The 9,079-nt window shown below is 45.2% G+C and overlaps 1 pseudogene; it reads left to right on the top strand.

Moving 5' to 3' along the window:
• The first annotated feature begins 7,064 nt into the window (after positions 1-7,064).
• On the top strand, positions 7,065-8,831 carry LOC123049967 (phenolic glucoside malonyltransferase 2-like; annotated as a pseudogene).
• Positions 8,832-9,079: the final 248 nt, after the last annotated feature.

The raw sequence follows: 9,079 nt of genomic DNA, 5'->3' as shown, positions 1-9,079 counted from the left end.
AAATTTCCTACGCACACACAGGATCATGGTGATGCATAGCAACGAGAGGGGAGAGTGCGTCCACGTACCCTCGTAGACCAAAAGCGAAAGCGTTAGCACAACGCGGTTGATGTAGTCGTACGTCTTCACGATCCGACCGATCCAAGTACCGAACGTATGGCACCTCTGAGTTCAGCACACGTTCAGCTCGATGAAGTCCCGTGAACTCCGATCCAGCAGAGCTTCACGGGAGAGTTCCGTCAGCACGACGGTGTGATGACGGTGATGATGTTGCAACCGACGCAGGGCTTCACCTAAGCACCGCTACGATATGATCGAGGCTGAATATGGTGGAGGGGGCACCGCACACGGCTAAGAGATCAAGAGATCAATTGTTGTGTCTAGAGGTGCCCCCTGCCCCCCGTATATAAAGGAGGGAGGGAGAGGCCGGCCCTAGAGGGGGCGCGCCAAGTGTGGGGAGTCCTACTAGGACTCCCAAGTCCTAGTAGGATTCCCCTTTCCTTTCCGGAGTAGAAGAGAAGGAAAGAGGGGGAGAGGGAGAAGGAAAAGGGGGCTGCAGCCCTTGTCCAATTCGGACAAGAGGGGGGGCGCGCGCCTCCTTCCTTTTGGCCTCTCTCCTCTATTCCCGTATGGCCCAATAAGGCCCAATACTTCTCCCGGTGAATTCCTGTAACTCCCCGGTACTCCGAAAATATCCGAATCACTCGGAACCTTTCCGATGTCCGAATATAGTCATCCAATATATCGATCTTTATGTCTCGACCATTTCGAGACTCCTCGTCATGTCCCCGATCTCATCCTGGACTCCGAACTACCTTCGGTACATCAAAACACATAAACTCATAATACAAATCGTCACAGAACTTTAAGCGTGCGGACCCTACGGGTTCGAGAACTATGTAGACATGACCGAGACACGTCTCCGGTCAATAACCAATAGCGGAACCTGGATGCTCATACTGGCTCCTACATATTCTACGAAGATCTTTATCGGTTAAACCGCATAACAACATACGTTGTTCCCTTTGTCATCGGTATGTTACTTGCCCGAGATTTGATCGTCGGTATCTCGATACCTAGTTCAATCTTGTTACCGGCAAGTCTCTTTACTCGTTCCGAAATACATCATCTCGTAACTAACTCATTAGTCACAATGCTTGCAAGGCTTATAGTGATGTGCATTACCAAGAGGGCCCAGAGATACCTCTCCGACAATCGGAGAGACAAATCCTAATCTCGAAATACGCCAACCCAACAAGTACCTTCGGAGACACTTGTAGAGCACCTTTATAATCACCCAGTTATGTTGTGACGTTTGGTAGCACACAAAGTGTTCCTCCGGTAAACGGGAGTTGCATAATCTCATAGTCATAGGAACATGTATAAGTCATGAAGAAAGCAATAGCAACATACTAAACGATCAAGTGCTAAGCTAACGGAATGGGTCAAGTCAATCACATCATTCTCCTAATGATGTGACCCTGTTAATCAAATGACAACTCATGTCTATGGCTAGGAAACATAACCATCTTTGATCAACGAGCTAGTCAAGTAGAGGCATACTAGTGACACTCTGTTTGTTTATGTATCACACATGTATTATGTTTCCGGTTAATACAATTCTAGCATGAATAATAAACATTTATCATGAAATAAGGAAATAAATAATAACTTTATTATTGCCTCTAGGGCATATTTCCTTCACCATGAATATCAATCAAATCAAGAACTCAGAAAGATTGTTAGGATAAAGAAATTAGCGACAAAAAACAACAAGATCTTTGTCTACACAATGAAGAAGACATCAGTTCACTACAAGATGGTACTAACTATTATATCTTGCCTTTTTTATTCCTTTTCCCAATTTCCAATATAGAGAAGATATTTATGCACATCCTTGTTTTCAGGCCTTTCCAAAGCAGTTCACTGATGATTACCTCTCAACCCACCTCTATGGTCAGGAGGCGAGGAAGGTTTTCATACAACACCCACGGTTCAATATTGAAGTGTTCCTGAAGAGGACGAAGGAAAGACGGTCAATCATCCACAAGCACTGGCCTAAAGTTGCAAAAACCTTCAACATTAATGAAGGCTCAATATTCGCCTTCCGCTTCAGTAGTTTTCCAGATGAGATGCATCTGTCTATATACCGTCTATGATGCTAATTTCGAAAGGTTCTACATGTTGCATGTGAAACTTGGTGCTGGTGCAGTTGTGTAATGGGGTAGCTAAGTGCTGAAGCTATATCATGTTGTACTCTTATGTATTTCAATTATGAAATTATGCTTCCTTAATATGAAAATGAAATATATTATGTGCTTAATATGAATGTCAATTAGATTAATAAATGGATTATTAATAATAGGGCAATTAGCCTGCTAATGGCGAATTACCTGCTAATTGGGTTTTGCTATTGCAAACGGTTGTTGAAAAAATACCATGGGCGATGACCTTAGGCAACGCACACAGTTTCTGCGAATAAACCATGTTAGATCAATGAACAATCACACACGACTTTCTCTTGAAAACTATTTGCGTTAGGCCACCTTGCGAAAACGTTTACCACATAAAAACCGTGTGTGATAGACAGCCTTTGCCACACAATTTCTTCTATGGACCGTGTGTGATACATTCAATAACGCAAACGATTTAACGGGAAAAATTGTGTGTGATGTACCTGTGAACAGAAACGTTTTCCTTGGAGCGACTGTCTGGGATGTACATACGAACGGAAACGTTTAGCGGGGACTGACTGTATGGGATGTACTTGCGTCCGAAAACAATTTCGCCGTATAATCATATTTTTTAGCTCTATTGTACATATTTCCGTATTTGAGCGCTCGTCGGTCGCACACGACCTCATTTTGCCAAGCGTGTGTGCCAGGAGGGCATATCCCCGACGGCTTCTTGCCCGTGTGGGAAGGACCCCCCTATCGCCCACACTCACTAGGCGACGGTTCCAAATGCCATCCCGGAAAGGGGTTAAAAACTGTTTGTATAGGACCGACGCGTACTAGTGGAAGACTTTGAGAGTGTTACAGCGAGTGCTTTTGGCTTCTGAGTCCGAGCTGTTATTTTTGGGACTTCTTATCGTATTTGCCTCGTAGTACAGTTGGCTGTCATGTGTGGCAAGACAGACCACATGAGTGAGCTGCTTTGAAATCTGACCATTAACCACATGTCATGTTGACGTTGTGAGTGCGCCTTCAATGGTTATACTAGTCCTCGGACTTTCTCCACCGACTATAAATAGCCCCATACCACAACCAAAATTGGTTGGCTGCTTCGTGTGAATTTAGAAAATGATTGTCTGAGCAACCAAATTTCCTCCCACAGATCTAAGAGAATCCGAGTGAGGAAAAACCCAAAGCCTAAAAATGCTAAGTGCTTGAGCATCACTGAAGAACTTGATCGACACTAATCTTAACCTATTACTATTGTGGATTGTGCATCAACTAGACGGTTATGTGTCTATTCTGAGCATCCAAGAGTAATTGTGGACTGCCTGAAGAAAACGTCTGTGAAGGCCTGGGAGATCTGCCGTGAGTGATTGGGCGCAGTCAGAGTTGGCTGTAGCTCAAGGAGAATTGGGCGAACACTTTGTCTGCTGAGTTAAATCTCATCCCCTCCAACCAGACGTAGAGTTGTGCCATGAAGTTGAACTGGGTGAACAAATCATTGTCTTCATCGAGCCTATGGGTTCCATTTTCCTCGCAACTCTATTTACATTCTGTTTGTACTTTGTATTACGAGGAACACACCCTCTCTACATTCTCTGTATGTATTGCGAAGATTTTGATGTATGCCTTTCTATTCCGCTGCATGAACCAGGTTCTGTTTTTTCTTCACAGCTGTTATGCTTAATTAAGGTAGTTTGTTTCTTTGTTAGACTTTTCTACCTGTATTGCTATCTTGTTATTCTTCTGTCTAGCTTGTTGTTTTCTTTATCTCAGTCGTATTAGTTATCTTTTCATCTGAGTCCTTTGCATACTGCTTGCATAGTCTTCTCTATTGCATCTGCCTCTGTTAGTTTACTGTGATTGTCTTCGGTTAGTTCATTTTATCTGAAGAATTTATTAAAATCTTCCATTCACCCCGGTCTGGTCAATATTTGCCCTTACAATTGGTATTAGACCAAGGTACTCCCTTGACTCTATGATTTGGTTTAAACGCCTGGAGTTTAGCTATGTCGACCATAGGTAACTACAGGGGATCGACACACAAGCCTATCTTCAATGGGAAGAACTGTCCATACTAGAATCGGCGAATGAGGTGCCATTTCAAAGGTCTTGATCCACAACTATGGGAGAGTGGTAAATGAGGGTTTCGTCCTAGAAGACCCCAATAATTCTACCTCTGATGACAGAAGAAACATCAACCTTGATGCTCAAGCCGAAGATACTCTCTGTGACCACATCACCCAAGAAGAATTTAACCGTATCAGTGAATACGAGGCAGCTAAGGAAGTCTGGGATGTTGTGTGCAAGGTCAATGAGGGAATTTCCTTACGACGTGAAACTAGAATGGATGTGCTTCGCAACAAGTTTAAGAACTTCAAGTGTAGAGGCTCAAAAAATGTGCAAGACACCTACTCAAGACTGATTACTATCACCAATGAGTTGAAAGGTCTCGGTGCTAAAGATGTTCAGAACCATGATATTGTGAAGATGTTCCTGAGGTCTCTCGATGACCCATTTGAGACCCTGGTCCTAATGATTTAGAACGATCCTTACTACAATACTTTGGAGGTACCGATATCCTTGAGAGGCTCAATACTTATAAACTGCAAATTGAGGAAAAACGTGATCTATATGGCTCAAGCAATAGCGAAAGTCTGGCATTGAAAGCAAAGGTTGCTTGCTCGTCTGATGAGGAAGTTCTTGAATGTGACTCCAATGATCCTGATTCATTCGGCAAGGACCTCGCTGTACTTGTGAAGAAGTTCAATCGCTTCAAGAAGTCAAATCAATTCCAGAGGAAAGATTGGAAGAATGCCTCAAGATCCAGTTCCTCGAGCAATTCCAAAAAGCACAAATGCTTTAAATGCAAGAAGACTGGTCACTTCATATCTGATATTCCTCTATGGGTAATTGAAGCAAAAGCAAACTAAAGAGCAAAAGCAAAGATGATAGTTTTGACAAGTTGAAAAAGTCCAAGAAGAAGGAGAGCTCATATTTAGACTCTCCTATGAAGAAGAACTCGCGCAAGATGCGTGCATACATGGGAAAAGAAATGGATTCCGAAGAAGAAGCTTCTGGCTCGGATGGGAATTTCGATGCTAGATCTGGTGAGTACACTGGCTTTGACTCTGGCATTGCTGGGATTGCCCTCACAACATTACCTGCTCATTGCTCCTTTTTCACCAACGGCGACAACGATGCTGATAGTGAGGACTATGGTCCCTCATAGTTCTTCCTGGCAAAGGCCACAAAGGTATCGTCTAAGAAACCTTCCTTTGACACAAGTGATGATGATCTTCTCTCTGAGGAATTAGATGTCATGAAGCCCAGTTATTCTAAACTTGCTGCTATTGCTAGGAAAAAACAAAAATCACTTGAAAAGTAGCAAAAGACTCTTGACAAGCAAGAAGACTTGCTGATCGGGGCAATGGAAAAGAACCAAACTTTCACTAATGAGCATGAGCTTCTGAAGTCTAAGTATGATGAACTTTCCTCTCACCATGAGGCCCTTTCATCAGATCATAAAAAGCTCACTTTTGAGTTTCTCAAAAGGAAGCAAGAACTTGAGAAGCAGAAAGCATCTCATGATGATTTGAGAAAGGAAAATGACCATTTCGTCGCTCAGCAGATCAGTGCTGATCAAGAAGAATTTATTCCACCTTGCTTAATGTGCAATGAAAATGAAACTGCTAATGCTTCACACGAGGCATCAAATCAAAGTACCGTTAAAGATAAAAAAATATGTGGTTTGTTCAATAGGAGGTGATCTTGACCAAAGATAATTTGGCTAAAAGAAACTGGAATGGATGCAAAAATTGTTGTTTTTGTGATCAAGAGGAAACAATTCAACATATTTTCATTTCTTGCCCATTTTTTGCTTTAATCTAGCGAATGGTTCAGGTTGCGTACAACTTGTCACCCCCAACAAGTATCCAAAATTTGTTTGGTAACTGGTTGGTTGGTATCAATCCAAAGCATAAGGGTCATATCCGTGTAGGGGTTTGTGCCTTACTTTGGGCAATTTGAAATTGCCGGAATGACTGCGTTTTTAACATGTCACGTTCTATAAACTTTTTGCAGGTTATCTTCCAGGCCACAACATCTATGCGTTTGTGGTCATCACTTCAGCATGGGGACGCTCTGAAGCACATGGCCTTGGGGTGCAACCGTCTGGAGATGGTTGCTCAGGCATTATTCAATCAGTTTGGTTGGCGTGTCACTAATAGATTATGTGGTTAAGTCATGTAATCTTTTTTTTAATGTTTGTGGTCTTTCCACTTTGTATTTTAGTAGTTTGACCTACTCAAACCACTTTTAATAAAATTGGCAACCCTCCCTTATGCCGAAAACATCCGTAGATGTAGCATTACTCACAAGGGTGATTACTGGGATAAGAACACATACAACCGTAAATTTATAGATAATGCATGACTTCAAACTACGTACATTAGTGGGATAAGAACACGATACAGACCAGATCTAGGCACTAATCTCCTTGTGAATTCAAATTAACCACCCCTAATCTCAAATTAACCCTCCCGTGTTTTCACTGCAGATCTCTATGTCGTCCTGTAAGCTACTCCCTCTGTTTTAAAATAGAGCGTATTATTTTTTTTAAGTCAAACTTCTCTACATTTGACCAAGTTTAGAGAGCAAAATATGAATAACTAAAATACTTATTAGATTCACCATGACATATATTTTCATATTTTATTTATTTAATAGTGTAGATGTTGATATAATTTTCTATAAACTTGGTCAAACATAAAACGTTTGATTTTCAGAAAATTAATACATCTTATATTTTCGAGTAGAAGGAGTAGATCCGTAACAAATTTTCCATAGATATGTAGCATTACTCTAAATTTATTCCATACCCAACAAATGGAGGAGACGTTGGATCAATTCGAGACAGATGAGAACCCAACCAACCATCACGTGCTTCGCTCCTACCTACTCTGCCACGCTGCTACCTACCAACCTACCTCCTGCACCAAGAGCGGTATAACATCCATCCATCCATCCATCCATCGACACCAGGCAAAGATCCACCGACTATCGAGACCAACATGGGTGCCGATAGCAATCTCCACGTCCTGGACGCCGGCGTGGTCAGGCCGTCCGACATCCTCCCGGCGCACTCTCTCCCGTTCACCTTCTTCGACGTAAGATGGCTCCGCCGGCCGCCCGTCCAGCGACTCTTCCTCTACCGTCTCGAACACCACCACCACCACACCGTCCAGCAGCTCATCTTGGGCCTCAAGGCCTCCCTCTCCAAGGCCCTCACTCTCTTCTACCCGCTCGCTGGCCACGTCCGCCTTGCCCCCAACACCAACCGCTACGAGCTCTTCTACCAGCCCGGCGACGGCGTCGCCTTCACCGTCGCCGAGTACGACACCGACGTCGACGACCTCGCCCGTTCCTCCGACGGCGAGCCCGTGCAGGTCGCCAGCCTCGCGCCTCTCGTGCCAACACTTCCAAACGGCCGCGCCGTGCTCGCCCTGCAGGCCACCGGATTGCTTGGGGGGCGCGGCCTCGCGCTCGGCGTAACTATGCACCACTCCGCTGGTGACGGCGCCAGCTCCACCCACTTCCTGCACACTTGGGCCGCCGTCTGCAACGGTGCGGTTGAAATGCCTCCGCCACCCGTCATCGACCGCACGCTCATCGCTGATCCTAGGGGCCTCTACGACATCTATTGCAAAGAAATGCCCACTGACGACGGCGAGATCGAGCTCGTGACCAGCAGCGTGTCCTCTGTCCCCGATGACCAGCTCGTCGCCACGTTCACACTACCTCAGGAGCTCCTAAGTGGCATCAAGGACACGCTTGCCCGAGATGCGGCCAGGCACGCTGCGCCGCCGCTCAGATGCTCGTCGATGCTCGCCGCCTACAGCTTCATCTGGTCATGCTACTGCCGAGCCCAACAGGAACAGAACCAAACAAAAACAACTTATTTCCTATTCGCTGTGGATCACCGGGCACGGTTGAAGCCGCCCGTCCCTGCCACATACTTTGGAAACTGCATCAACCCGGCCGTCGCCGCCGCGCGCCACGACGAACTCGCAGCAGCCGGAACGGGAGGCCTCTTCACGGCATTCATGGCGATCGCGAGCGCGCTGGAGGAAGAGGTGGGGGAGCGTTCGCATGAGAGGTGGGATGGATGCATCGAAAGGGCGAGGGGGGCCATGAAGGCCGGCGCGATGTTCGTGGTGGGGTCGCCGAGGTTCCGCGTGTATGACATCAACTTCGGGTTCGGGAGGCCAGCGAAGGTTGTGGCAGTGTCCGCGGCGAAGACCGGCACGATGCCGATGGCAGATGCGCCCAACGGCGTTGCCGGTATCGAGGTAGGGGTCTCGTTTCCGGCGGGAGGAATGGAGCATTTCCGGCACTGCTTTGACGATGCCATGCATGCCATCGGCATGCAAGACGTCTATCTTTAATGAGAAAATCCTTTAGATGGACCGACATGCATGTTCTTGATTGGTGTAGTAGCTTTATCCAAGACATCTACCAGTGCAAGTATCATAAGAGTATCATGCACGGGCAGCTAAAGAAAAAATGATGTGGTACTGCAATTAACGATGTAAGAGAAGATTGTAATATCATATTATGATACAATATTATCGGTCATCTTGCCACGCTGTTTAATGTCAGAAGTTTACACTTTTTTGCGTTACTTCTGTGCTCCCTGAGGATTATTTAAAATTTCCTGTATTTGAGAACCTAAGGACCTTGTCCCTGGATGAATGTTATATTACCGACGATTTCATGGGGTTGGGGCCTTACTTATGAAACTCGCCTAGAAGCTCACCACATTGGCTAGCCCAATTTTGGTAGCAAACCAAGCATCATCCCTTTTTTTTTTGGCAAGTCTTGGCTTTCCCAATTTTTGGCAA

This window comes from Triticum aestivum, chromosome 2D (genome assembly GCF_018294505.1).
Source record: "Triticum aestivum cultivar Chinese Spring chromosome 2D, IWGSC CS RefSeq v2.1, whole genome shotgun sequence".
NCBI classification, from domain to species: Eukaryota; Viridiplantae; Streptophyta; class Magnoliopsida; order Poales; family Poaceae; genus Triticum; species Triticum aestivum.
The sequence above is the reverse complement of the archived record's forward strand: the minus strand, read 5'-3'. Positions and strand labels throughout refer to the sequence as shown.